The following is a 14,046-nucleotide window of genomic DNA, read 5'->3' on the forward strand; positions in this document are numbered from 1 at the left end:
AATGTGGCAGACAATTTGCATTGAAGGGAACAGAATGAATCAGTTTATTTGCTGTGTCGTGATGTTTTAGGGAAAACGTTTGAGGGATGTTTTAAGGGCAATTTTGAAAGAGAAAGTGAGACCCCTTAAGAACAGAGAACTGAGCCATAAGAGCTGGTGAATAAAAAGGGGGATGAATGTAGAAGTAAAGTAGCCAGGCCCAGAGAGATACATGCAGCATTATTCCACGATGTAAAGTCCCCAAACAGACAAAACTAAATCATTGTTTAGAGTTAAATACACCGGGGATGAAACTATAAAGAATAACGAGGCAATGATTACCAGGATAGTCCAAATGGTGATTACCTGGGGTCCTCGCAATAGAAGCCTCTATGAATAATGACCCCCTTCCCAAACTGCATATCTGAACAAATGTTTCCCACACTGTACTTTTACCTAAACGCCCTCTCTGTGACGTACGGAGGAAAATCCACCCACAAAACATGGCTAGGAGATTTGGGAAACCCATTAGGAAGTTAAGCTACTTCCCATCAGGGAGTGTTGAAAAGCCCTCACTTGCAAAATTGCTGGGTGATGGAGCTGACCGCTCTCTGAGCTCCCCGCATCCTGGGGTACAGCATTGCCACTGCATTCTCTGTTGTCTAAGAACACAGACAACATTCTAGACATCCTCCTTGCACATGGAGAAGACAGTGCTGGAGAACATCCCAGATGTAGATAGACTCAGGAAGACTTACAGCAGACTTGCTGAAATACAAGCTTATTTTCTTAGTACAAGAGACATAAGAACCCTCTCTGCCTAATGTCCATGTCCACAATGGGACTCTCTGGAGGGCTTTCCTAGCTCCATAGCCAAACTTAAGCTTTTCCTGCCATCCCAGAATACTTCATGGCAGTGGGAGAGAGCAGAGGGACAGAAAACACAATTATCCAAACCACATGGCTGTTTCAACCATTCACCCACCCTGGGGATTTTGAGTTGCTGAATCTTCTCCCCAGTTAAAGGCTAGTGCATCTTATGCATGAGATGTAAAGCTTGCTACCTTTAGGATCTCTGAAATTAATGTCTCCCAGGGTTGCTGCTATAGTGACACTTTTCTGTAGCAAATTGTAATTATGTCGCATCTGAAAGGAATTCTCCACTTCCATAACTTTGCCCCTTTTCCCCTCCCAACGCACTGTTTGTTTCTCCTAGTCCTGCGGGATGCGCAGGCGTTCCTGTCTTCCTGAGCCCTAAACTCTAGGATCCTTGCCATTTGTCATCCATGGAACAAGGATATTTTTTCTCCCTGAAAGTAGTTTTCATTTTGTGTTTCCTTTTATGATTGCTGGGAATGTCTCTGAGCTGTGTGTCTTACACAGTCCTGTATATATCATTCATTACCTGTAGGGCATCCTATTTTTAAATAACTGCCTTGTGAATGATGTAAGTAGCTTCATGGGAGTAGGAATGAGTATTTAAATGAGCTTCCCTTAAATACTATTTTGGATAGTAACTGGAGCAACAGATTATAGTGGGATAGCCATTGTCATTTTTATTTGAAATGAATCACTCATGGAAGGAATTTTACAAATAGACCAGAAGAGCTTGCCTGCTTTCACCATTCTATTCTGAGACTTTGGGCACCTTTCCTGGGCTGTAAAATAGCATGCCAATCTCTTCTTGTTCCTTCACTGGGCCTCAAACTGCCTGCTTTCTGGAAACTCTCGCGTGTGAATTCCTGCCTGTTCCCTTTGCCTAAGACGATCTAGCCCCACTTCTGATTATGAAGCGGGAGGAGAGGACCTCCCACCTCTCCTCTCACACGCGCCTCTTCCATAAACCCTTCCATTCATCTGAATCCCTCAAGCATTTGTTAATTACTTTTCTCACTTGTCATTCAGCATGTATTTATACAATATGAATAGATGTGTAGACATATATGCACAAACCTCTTATCTCCCCAAACCAACTGTAAGCATCCAAAGGCAGACACAACTTTTCTACCCCTTCATACCCTTCCTCTGTATGTGTGTGTGTTTAGGAAAAACCCACTTACCCAGAGCATGTGCTCAATAAACCCATCCTGCGGCAGTAAATGTAGTGAAAGCCAGTGTGATTACACCCATCAGGAATCATTTCTGGAATTAAAATCAACTGATTCAGTAGCTGCTGTCTTGCTGCTAATCCATCGTTTGCCCTCTCTCAACACAAGACTATAGAATCCTGAACATATCACATGCTCCTCACAACCCCTACTGATTGCAGTTAGCATGGGAGAGAATGCAAATATGTTTTTTTTTAAACTCCTTCTGCCTTAGACAAACTCATCTCGTAGCTCCTTAAGAACAGGGTATCTCATTTTGAATGGGCATTTAGTCTTCAAAGACCTATTATTTTGTGTTTAATTTTTTTTTTAACTTCCAGCAAATATTGAGAATGCCACTGAACCTTGATTTCCTCCTCTACAAAGTAGAAATAATAATGCTTCCCTCAAAGGGCTTCCATGAGAATTCAGTGACATGACGTTTAGCTCAGTGCCCAGCATGTACCACACATGCAACTTTTAAACTGCTTTACAGAGTCCTTTGTACGTTACCTTCTTACTTTTTGTTCACGGTACCTGTGAGACAGAAAGGCTGCTGGTGTATTTTTCTTTGACAGAAGAGGAAATAGGCAGAAATCAGTGAGAGGACTTGCTTGAGGGCCCATGATTCATGAAGAGGTCTTCCTAGGCTCACGCCTGTGCCCCTCCTCTTCCTGACAGTGTTCATTCTGGGGAGAGGGAAAGGGTAGCCTTTGATTACAAAATGGACCCCAATACCCGGCTTATGCCTGAGAAAACCACCATCCCTCTCTTAAAATGGGCATGAGTTTGCTGGCAGGACTTGCCCTTAATTATGGTTAGGCCACTTCTTCACCCCCGGCATTCCAGAACCTTCCCCCTGTTTGCCTCCAGTTGTACAATTTGTTAAAGGCTACCATGTATTTTTCTTGCATCCCAGTCATCTCAGAAAGTTCTAGGATGACTTGGGAGTTTTTATTGGCTAGGCTAAAAAATGCCCAGGCAATGATCATATGTTGATGCTTGGAGTCAGATTGGCTAGAACAAGAAGTGATTTATAAAAGCCCTGTAACCCTAGAAGATCCTAATCGGGAGGCTGAGAGAAAGAGATGAAGCATTTTAATCCTCTTCATAATTTTATTATTAAGAATGACTCTAATTAGTCATGGGTAAAGTTTCTCTTCCAAGGTGTGTGCTTTTTGAAATATCAAAAAATTTCATGTTTCCCTGCAACTTCCAAATCTGTAGCCTGCCAGTGTTTTCAGCTGTGAGAAAAGAGCTCTTTGCCAAGAATTCATCTTGTACTGGAAACAGGAAAGTATGGATTGAAGTAGCTATCATCAGTGCTCCTTCTAAAGGTCAAGGTTTCATTTTTAGAACTGGAGCCATCCAGTTGGAAGAGAAAGGCCCATTTTCACCTGTGAGAGTGAAAAGTATAGAAGCGTGGATCAGATGGCCTCCACTTATGATGCAATGGCGAGAAATCAATAGGTAGTATTTACAAAGATCAGTCATTTCTGGGAGGATTAGAGGGGAGAAAATGTGAACTAAACGTTAGTTATGGACTTAGGCATATCATCTTCATCAACAGCAATGACAACACATCACATCATTTGGGGGACAAAAGTGGGGTTAGGTAGCCACGTGACAGGGTTCTCAAACACTAGTGTATATGGGTTCTCCCAGGGAGCTGGTTAAATGGCAAATTATAGGTCCCACCCCTGGAGATCCTGGTTCAGTAGGGCTCAGGGATTTGCATTTTTTAATGCAAGGGGATTGTTGACTACCCTTTCAGAAATGCTGCCTGATAGTGGCAGAGCCACCTGATATTGGAGAGAGTTGACTTTGAAATCAATCAACAAGTGATGCCCTAGGCACTGTCCTAGGCCTATCGGGATTTGGAAAACATCCATGTGCTATGAGCCTTATATTCAAGATGTGTGTATATGAAATGGAGTAAGCAGGGCAAGATTTGCCAGAATCAGATGCTGAGCTGCTGGAGGAGTTCCAAGATGGCTGGAGAGTCAGGGCCATCTGGGCATGGGAAGTGGCATTTCTGCTGGAGCCTGTAGGATTTGCACTGATGACTCAGAGGAGAAAGGGGTCATTTCTGATGGGAGGAACAACCTGAGGGGGCACCAGCGTGAGCCTTGAGCTTGACACTTCACCAGCCTGAAGGCATATGTTTCAGTTTAGAGAGGGCCAGCATGAAGTCTCAGAGGGCACTGGCCAGAGTGCCCTAAATCTGGCGTTAATGTACTAGAAATGGGCACCAAGTCTAGGCAGACGGCCCAGCCCAACATCATCAGGTGAGGCCAGCATGAAGTCTCAGAGGGCACTGGCCAGAGTGCCCTAAATCTGGCATTAATGTACTAGAAATGGGCACCAAGTCTAGGCAGACGGCCCAGCCCAACATCATCAGGTGAGGACTTAGCCCAAACCATGCTGGAGATGGCAAGCAACACTCTGGGTTATTAGAAATTTTGCTCTGCTGAATTATCAAGAGGGCGAAGACGTGCTGACATGTTACAGCTACTATTTTTAGCGATGTTTTTAAATGTGTGTATATTGGGGTGAGGGGGAGTGAGGCCCCAAATATAGGAATTCATTGATAGCTGAAATTACACAAACCCAGAAGTCCCAGCCCCCTTTTCTTGACTATATAACAAGTGATTGAAGCCCAATAAATTATTAGGTTAGAATTAGTCCTATAACATGATATGATTTTTCTTACTAGATTTAAAATTCACATTAATTTGATTATTAGCCATGATGGGTGGTGTTTGTAATAATCACTGTTCTGTAGGGTTACATTCTGAACAAAATGAGAACTTAAGTATGTTTACTATTGTTCTTACCTTAAAAAAAACAAGCAAAACTTCAAAAAAAGCACAAATTGAAGTAGTAGATCCATATCCATAGATAGTTTATTTATTCTACCAATATTTACTGAGTTCCTAATATAGGTGAAGAACCACTTCTCATATTAGATTGCTGAGTAATTTGTATGACTGTCTATGGAAGTGAAGAGAACAAAATTATGTCCTTCAAAAAGTACTCGAGTATCTTTTAATACACTCTGTGTTTTCTACTTGGTTTTGTTGTTAATCGTAGCAGGAGATGAAAACTATTCTTTGAGTTGATTTTTTTTCATCTGATGCAATAATGGAAGCCAAAGTATTGACATTTCTTAAAATAGCCCTAAATGTACTCTTGAACCTCTTACTGGAACAATATTTGATTCGCTAGTATATGGGCTGTACTTATGTAATATTTAGAATGACATACTAATAAATAAAGTAATCCATTTTAAAAAAAAGAAATTTTGCTCTGAAATAAAGGGTGTCTTAGGGCTTCCCAAGAGCCACGACTGTGGTCTATGAGAGTTCAGAACCTCAGTACTTATACTTTAATGTTGCTTGTAAAGTATGTTGCAGATTTTTGAGGCACTCACTTCTATGTGATTCTTAGATGGGGTCTCTCACCTACCCCATAGGAGCCTACAACCTCCCTGCTAGGATCATAATGAGGATTAAAGAAGTAGCTGGGGTAAAGCACTTACCCAATGGCACCAGGCCCATAGTAAGCATTCAATAAATAATGGCAATTATCAGGGCTTCCCCCCTGCTCTCTTAAGGAGGGGGCTGTGTGCTTGTGCTTGAACTCAGAGTATCTTCCATTCCAACACTCAATTTTGAAAACATTGTATATAGATTTCTAGCCACCAATTCATCAAAACTCAAGAAATACCAGAATACATGTTCTGGTGCTGCTTCCTTTGCACAGACCTCCTTCCCATATCTGGAGGGACCCCACAACAACTCAGTTGCTGTTACCTACACCTCCCATAGCCTGGGGAGCACTCTGGGGCTGTGGGCTTATACGATGTAGACTGGAATGCTGGACAGAACCCAGACCAGGTCTCTAGTCTGGGCTCTGCTGCCCAATCACAGGGGCTTCTTTGGCGAATTAACTGCTCTGACCTACCATGGAGAGTTGTTGGGAAGATTAGAATATTATTTCCAGCATAGTGCCATGCACATATCAGACTCAAAAAGAGCTTGATTCATTACAGATGGTATGTTCTGAGACTGGCAACTTTGGAGACCGCTCGCTTATTGGTATATTCTGCCTATACCTTAGAGGGACCACATAATAGCCCTACTATGTGTGGTCTCTGCAGATCTTGGTTCTGGGAAGAGGGCCACAAATCTGGATTTGACCTAGTGTCCATTCTCAAAAGCAGCCTGTAATCACACAGCTTGTACTTCTGGAGCTGAAGGTCTCACCCACATTCTTTCCTCAGACAGAGTCTCCATTATTCTGGCTCAGAAAAGTCAGGGTGACCCTGGTCTCAGGCAGTGTTCACAGCTTCCATCAGCAAGCTGTCCCAGGCCCCCACACACCAGGAGGCCTGCCCCATCTCAGCTCACAAGACCACGCTTCAGGGTTTGATACTATGGAAACATCAGAACTGAAGCTGGGCTGAAAACACAGAGCCTTCCCTGTGGTCCTCAGGACCTGATCTCCTTTCTTACCAAGGACAAGGTCCAGACCTCCTATGTGGACAAGGGCCATAGCTGGCCTACACCCCACGTTGAGACTCCCTTTGGGCTGAAGCTAACTTGAAAATTTTCCCCTGGACTTCTAAGAGCTTACCAGCCAGGAAGTCATCCTTGAACAGGTATCAAACAGGTAAGCCTATAGTTCTCTTGTGAATGTGGGCCTCACCTGGCTGTGAGATTGTAATGTTGGAGACAGTGTGACAACAGAACACTCTGTCCTTCCCAGTCTCTGCCTGCTCTGCTCCTACCCCTTACCTCCTCCCTTCAGTCCAGGGGGTACCCTCCCAGCCCTGGGGAAGGAGTGTGCAAAATGAAAAACCAATCGAAGTCTGAGCCCAAGGAGAGAATAATATTGTTATTCATAACAAATATCTGTTGAGTATTTACCATATACATACACACATCTATATAGTAGAATGTGTGTGTGTGTATGGTATATGCCACATATATATGGTAGATGATAAGGTAAATATCAATTTCTGTATATGTACTACGTGTGTGTGCTTTATATGTATGATAAATAGTAAATGTCTCTACACACATACACACATATACATAGCTTAATGCTATGTAGGCAAAAGAGCTGTAACAGAGATATTCATTTATTCAACACCTGTTTATCATGTGTCAACTACATGCATAAATGTCCTAAATGTGGGAGATCAGCAGTGAACAAAACAGCTGAAAACCCTGTCCTCACAGAGCTTGTATTCAAGGAAGGAGAGAAAGGCAATAAACAGATTAAAATATCTGTGATGTCAGGTGGTGATGAGAAATGAGATCAACAAAGCAGGACAGTGAAAGTGCTAAGAAAGGGTGTTTGTTTCTCTGTGTTTGTTGTCATCTAGGGTAGTCTCTGATAAATTACGGTAATTTATTTGAGCAAGGCCATGAAGGAAGTGAAGGAGTGAGCCATTCAGGTATGGGGGAGCAGGTTCCAGGCAGAGGCCCTGAGGCAGGAGTGTGCCTGGCATTTCTAAGAAGCGATGAGGAGGCCAGCCACGCTGGAACAGAGGGAATTACAGGGAATGGGATGAGGTAGAGTGAGAGCAGTCAGGGCAGAGGCCCTGAGGCAGGAGTGTGCCTGGCATTTCTAAGAAGTGATGAGGAGGCCAGCCACGCTGGAACAGAGGGAATTACAGGGAATGGGATGAGGTAGAGTGAGAGGGAGAGCAGGCACTCACCTGTCCATCCTAGAAAAGAAGGAATATGGTTGCATAAGAACCTAGGTAACCAGACAAGGCAGGACATGGTAAGTGCACACTAAGGGGCGTGGACAGTCAGTTTAAAACAGGAAGGGAAGCATCCCCTCTAGGCGGAGGTGGCCAGGGAAGGTCTCTGCAGGAGGCAGGACTTGAACTAATGAGGATGCTGCAGCTAGGTGGACGCTTGAGGATGTTTCTGACAGGAGAAATGTGAACACACCCAGAGGAGAGTCTTTTTTTTTTTTTTTAATTTACTGTAATTTTATTGTAACTTAATGTATGAATTACATAAAATATAAAATTAAGCAGAAAATTGATGAATTTTGTTTCTGCAGGTGGTCTTTAAGAATCTTAAAAGCCTTGAAGTTTGCTATCTTTTACCATGTTCTTGCAAAGAAAAAATCTTTGACTGAAAATCCACTTCTTGGAAAACAGCCAAGTGCAGAGGCCTTTGGTATTGGTCATAGTGAAAAGGACTGTATTTGTCTGCGATGACAAGTAGATCAGGCATGGGATATACCCTCAAAGCATAGCCCAGTATTCTGGGCAGACGTAAAGAGGTAGAGTGTCTGATATCCTCGGGATAAGGTAGTCTTTACAAAGTGGGTGGTAATATCCAAATTACTACTAGGAAAACACACACAGTTTGTGCACATTTTATTCACTAAGTCGTCTCCAAAGACAATAATTTCTCATGTATACTACTGAATTCTGCAAGTATTAGTAGTAAAAATTGAAAATGGTACCCTTTATCTGAATTCATTAGTGAAACTTTCAGCAAGTGGTGGCCTTGGTAAGATGGAACCAAATTCACAATCTTCTGGACCAGGTACAGACACAAAACAACTATGGTAGCAAAATTCAACATAACTTTGGTGAATGTTTGGGTATTCACATATGCTTGGACTTGATTTTTTCCATATGGTGCAGATGAAAATTACCACACAGAATAAGAGGGCAGGTTGGAGGTGCTGATGAAAAACCAGAAAACATTGTGTGACGTTTTCCTAATATTTCTACCTGGTCCAAACCAAACATCAAATAAAAACACAAACGTGGCATCTTCATTCTCATCTTCTAGTTGTTTTAGTTTTGCAGAAGTCTTCATAAACTAATTAGAAGACCCTCCAAAAAATTAACATTTTCATGGTATGCCCTATTATACTAGACGGCTCAGTGGGTGGAAATCCAAAGGCATTAGTGTGAAACACTTGATATTCAATCCAACCTTCTGCTAGGACAAAGCACACCTCTGTGTATAAACCACTATGGATCTGAATTTTACTAAGATCCAGTTGCACCATTCCAGTAGAATCTTCCAGAAAAAAGTTTCCCTCTTTTAACTGGATTATCATTCCAAGAACAATCACATCTCCAATTCTGGTTGTACTACCCAATAAGGTTTCTATTGTTTTAAACTGGAATTTGCTTCTGCTTTCATCAGGGTGAGAACCTATCTGGAGGAGTAAATAATTCATGTCTGTGAGTCCTTAGATGTGATCTTTAGGCAAATTATTAAACTTCTCTGGGCCTCAGTCTCCCTTTTTTAACTGGATTATCATTCCAAGAACAATCACATCTCCAATTCTGGTTGTACTACCCAATAAGGTTTCTATTGTTTTAAACTGGAATTTGCTTCTGCTTTCATCAGGGTGAGAACCTATCTGGAGGAGTAAATAATTCATGTCTGTGAGTCCTTAGATGTGATCTTTAGGCAAATTATTAAACTTCTCTGGGCCTCAGTTTCTTCATCTGGTGCAAAATGGTGTATTGTTCACAAAATAGTTCTGCTTTATCTCATGCCATTCCAAATAAATTTGGCACAGAGTGGTTGGTCATTAATAGAAGAAGAGACTTTTTTCTTTCTGAATTGTACCCAAACTGTAGAATATCAAATGCTCCTACGATGTTGAAAATATGCTCTATAGTTGCATCTACTGACTGGCTATCTTCCTGAACTGATGAGGGTTGCGATCCGTTGCCGGTCACGAAAAAAAGACAAAAAGGAAAAAAAAAACATACTGGCAGCAAATACCAAATTATTGAAGTTCCCAGACAAGCGAGCGAATGTCAGGTCTTGGCAAAGTGGGATGGGGAATTTTCTGAGGGTGACATTTGAATAAAGAAATCTGAATTAGAAAAAAAAAAAAGTTTCCCCAGATCTTATCATTGTACGTTGAAGAGTTGTATAAAAACTGTTTGTCCCCACTGCGTGTTTACTTACATTGGGCAGGATATCTCATGGGCCAAAAGTTCAAACTACTGTTAGCTCCCAAGTGATGTCTGAACTTAAAATGAACTGGTTTCAGAGGAAGCTCAAAAAATGATCTGACCCCAAAATGCTCCTGCCTCCCAAATGTCTCCCTATACTTGCCACGGTCCTTGGTGATATAGTGTTAAATATTTAGTAACATGAAATGAAGGCATCGTGGTAGCTTCCCTCACAAATACACTCACACACACAGACATACTTTTTCCAGATATTTCCTTGTGATTAACGGTCTTGTTCCATTACATCAAGCTTGTAGGCTTAACCATACTTTTTAGTGATAAAACAGAGCACCTCTACCAACTCCAAACAGGGAAATGACAGAAATAGGTGATTGTGATTTTTTTTAAATGAGGATTTACTTTGAGTTTTTCTACTTTATGCTGTAGCTCCTGTGAACGTCTTCAAGTTAGGAACCAGATCTTACTAAACAACATTTGAAGTGCCAACACAGTTCCTGGCTTTTAGTACACATGCAGAAAATGTTTTAAGTGCAATGTGTCTGGCCCGTTGGCATTCCAAATGTGTTAAAAGGCTGTTTAGCATGGTGGTAAGAACATGGCCTGAGTTTAAATCCCACCTCTGCTATAAGTAGCTGTGCAATTGTGGACAAGTTACACTTCTTGGTGCTTCAGTTTTTTCATTTGCAAAATAAAGATAATAATCACTAATAGGCTAATTTTGAGGATTAAATGAGTGCATAGAACAGGAAGCCTTTAGAAAAGCACATGACACATAATGTGCTAAGCCTTTCTTATTCTCTTCAAGTTTACCATCAGTCTTTCCCCTGTGTTCTACCATCTCTCCACCATTCTCACGCCTTCCCTCTGAGAGAGCAGTCTTTCTGGAGAGCTTGTAAACCAGCTGTCCATTCACCGCCACTTTCTTTTCAGGACTGCACTTGACCTATCAGAGTTTCAGGTCCCCATATTAACGTTCCAAAATACTGTTGCTAAATAAACCTCAACCTAGGCCTGTCCTGTCTCTACTGAACATGTTTTTCTGGCTGCAGTATTGGTTCAAGTTACTTAAAAAAAAAATCTTTGCTCCCAGAGTCTAAGTTAGATCTCTGGATTGGCTCAGCTTTCCTCTTCCAGAAGCCTGCTCTGGCTAATATCCTTTGAGGTATTTTTCCTCTTACTTTTCCTGTCATTTATTCCAGAAATAAAGGTGATAGTATTGACATTAGGGTTCAGGCACATAGGAGGCTCCTCACTGCGGTACAGGGCTCGCTTCTAGTTCCCTCCATGGCTCATTTCTGCTGATCTAGGAGGAGGAAATCTGGGCTCACACCGCAGTCTGTTCTGTTGGGGTTCTTGTGGGGTCTCCACGGCATCCTAGATTTACTTCTCCTCTCCTGGAATTGACTTTGGTTGTGCTTTTAGGCTGCTATGCTTGTGGGCCTGTGCTGCTGACGCCAGAGGAAGGGTCTGGGGAGGCCTGGTAGCTGGACTCAACTTACCCTGTCCTCTTACCAGGTTCTTGACTCAGCCACAGGAAAGAATTGAAGAGCAGAGTCACAGCTAAAAGTGAGAATAGATTTAATGTAACAAGTAAGAGATACAGACTTGATAGAGAGAATGTGGCATAGCTCAAGAGACTGAGAGGGCCCACACCAAGTTTAACATAAAAGTAAGAAATAGACACTTAAAGTTCAGTACAGAGTGCAGGCTGGCTCAAGAAAGTGAGCAGCCGCAAGAGACTGAGAGGGCCCACACCAAGTTTAACATAAAAGAAATAGACACTTAAAGTTCAGTACAGAGTGCAGGCTGGCTCAAGAAAGTGAGCAGCCGCTTGCTGAAAGTAAGTGTGATACAAAAGAAAGCACACACACCTCAGCTGGGAAGTGCAGGTTGGCCCCAGGAAAGTGAGAAACAACTTGTTGAAAGTAAGTTTGGTACAAAAAGGAAGAAATACACACTTCACAGGCAGAGTGTGTGCTGGCTCTAGGAGAGTGAGCAACTGCCCCGCCTTCTGTTGGGATTCAGCTTTTATAGTTTCACTATCTAATGAATATTCAATTAAGGGGGTGGTTCCCAATTATGTAACATAGTCTTGCACATGCTCAGTTGGTCTCTTTTCAGAGCATGTCACTGGGCAAATCCTATTACATGTACCAGACATATTCAAGAACATTCTGTGCTCTTTAGCACCCCTAGTGGAAGGCCATTCAAAGGATAAACCCCCCTCCACTGGGCATGCTCAGCTACCAGGGTTATATGACCCTCTGTACTGAGCATGTCCCGCCATTGGGTTTGTATAAGCAAGCCCCCTGAGGTCTCAATTTCCCCTGTTGGTGCCCAAAATAGGTCCAACAAGCAACAGTAACTTTCCCCTGGCTGAGGGCCTAGAGGAGGGGCCTGAGACCTTGGGGAGTAGCTTGAAACCCAGAGGTGTGTCTTGAAACCTGAACCCAGGGAAACTGAGTACCTCCTAGCTCACCATTTCTGGAATTGCCATTTTTACCGACCGAGGCTAGGATGTTTGATTTGAGTGAATATCTTAGACAATTTTGATTTCTTAACTCAGTCAATATGTCTATTAACCATGGCTGGAAGTTCCCTGAGGGGCAGGACCTATGTCTCGTGCCTCTTTGTATTCCCAGAGCCAAACACAGTGTCTGGCTTAGGGTAGGTGCCTAGTGAATGTTAACAGATTGAACCAAACTGGACCTAGAAGGATGACTAGGATTTTAGCTGGTAGAACTGGGGATCTAGGGGTATTCCAGGGAGAGGATTAATGTGAAAGAGGAGACCGGTGGGAAGCAGGGATTGTGAAGGTGAACTGCAATTAGACTGCAATTTAGTTACACACTAGTAATTGGAGGACAGACGTGCTTTGAATACCATAAGACAATGTTGTCTACCCTGACTTCAGGTTAGAATCACTTGGGCTACTTTAGAAGCATACCACCTCCCAGCCTCACCCTAGTTCAATTGAAACAGAATCCCTGTGGGTGGGACCTGGGAGCCAACGGGGGAGGGTTGAGAGGGTTGAGAGCCACTGGTTTAGGACTTCCAGAGACATTTCACAGAAGGTGGGGAGAACGCCACACCAGGAGGCCTGTTTTACTATAAATTGCTAATAATCTTGAGGAAATGGCAGAAACTGTCTCTAAGTCTTCTAAGCGAGAGTTTAGAATTTTAGAGTGAACCTAGAAAGAATTGCATAAAAATCGTGGGAAGAGATCTGTTCATGACACAGAATTAACAGTAAGGACTGGTAAAGATCTGGGCAGGCAGTGCTAAAGACTTACTAAAACTTTACTACTCCTACTCTTCCCTACACTGTATGTAACTTTTGCAGTCTGAAAATTGCTGATTTCCTGGAAGCTTGCAAACTGACTAATCTCAATTTTAAATGTAGTTCAGACTTTACCCTCTTTCTAGGTTCAACTAAAGCTGCCATATGTACCAGGAATGAGACGATGGCAAGTTAATTAGGGTACTGTTTATATTTCCAGTACTCAAATCACTCTGTTTAACTGTCATGTTCTGATTTTTTGAAAATCATTTCTGCCCGTGAGTAAGTGGCATTAGGTATTCATTTCATAAGTAGGTTTTTGTTCTGCAGGTCTTCAGGCAGCAGGAACACCATCTCCAACTTCTTTCATTTGGTACATCTAGTTAAGCCATAGGAATTCAACTAAGTGATTACCCTTGATCTCAGAGTATGAGTGTATTAGTCCATTTATTTTGCTTATACCCTCCTTCTGGTACCAATTTTCTGTATTAGTCCATTTCTGTTGCTTATAACAAAATACCTGAAACTGGGTGATTTATAAAGAAAAATGAAGGGGCCGGCCCGGTGGCGCACTGCTACAGTGCGCCGCTTGGGAGCGCGGTGGCGCTCCCGCCGAGGGTTCGGAGCCCACACACAGACCGGCCGCTCACTGGCTGAGCAAAGAGCGGGCGCAGCACCGAGGGCTGCGAACCCGGTGCCGGTCCCGCTCGAGGACTGGG

The 14,046-nt window shown here is 42.7% G+C and overlaps 1 protein-coding gene and 1 pseudogene across 1 annotated transcript in view; one reads left to right on the forward strand and one right to left on the reverse strand.

The window, feature by feature from the left end:
* PRKCE (protein kinase C, epsilon) overlaps positions 1 to 14,046 on the forward strand; it is a gene marked incomplete at its 3' end in the record, with an annotated part of 314,978 nt that overhangs the window by 180,920 nt on the left and 120,012 nt on the right. The gene's annotated exons all lie outside the window — the stretch shown is intronic.
* LOC103592020 overlaps positions 8,113 to 14,046 on the reverse strand; it is a 43,748-nt pseudogene continuing 37,814 nt past the window's right edge.

Source organism: Galeopterus variegatus, unplaced genomic scaffold (genome assembly GCF_000696425.1).
Source record: "Galeopterus variegatus unplaced genomic scaffold, G_variegatus-3.0.2 Scaffold1073, whole genome shotgun sequence".
Lineage (NCBI taxonomy): Eukaryota > Metazoa > Chordata > Mammalia > Dermoptera > Cynocephalidae > Galeopterus > Galeopterus variegatus.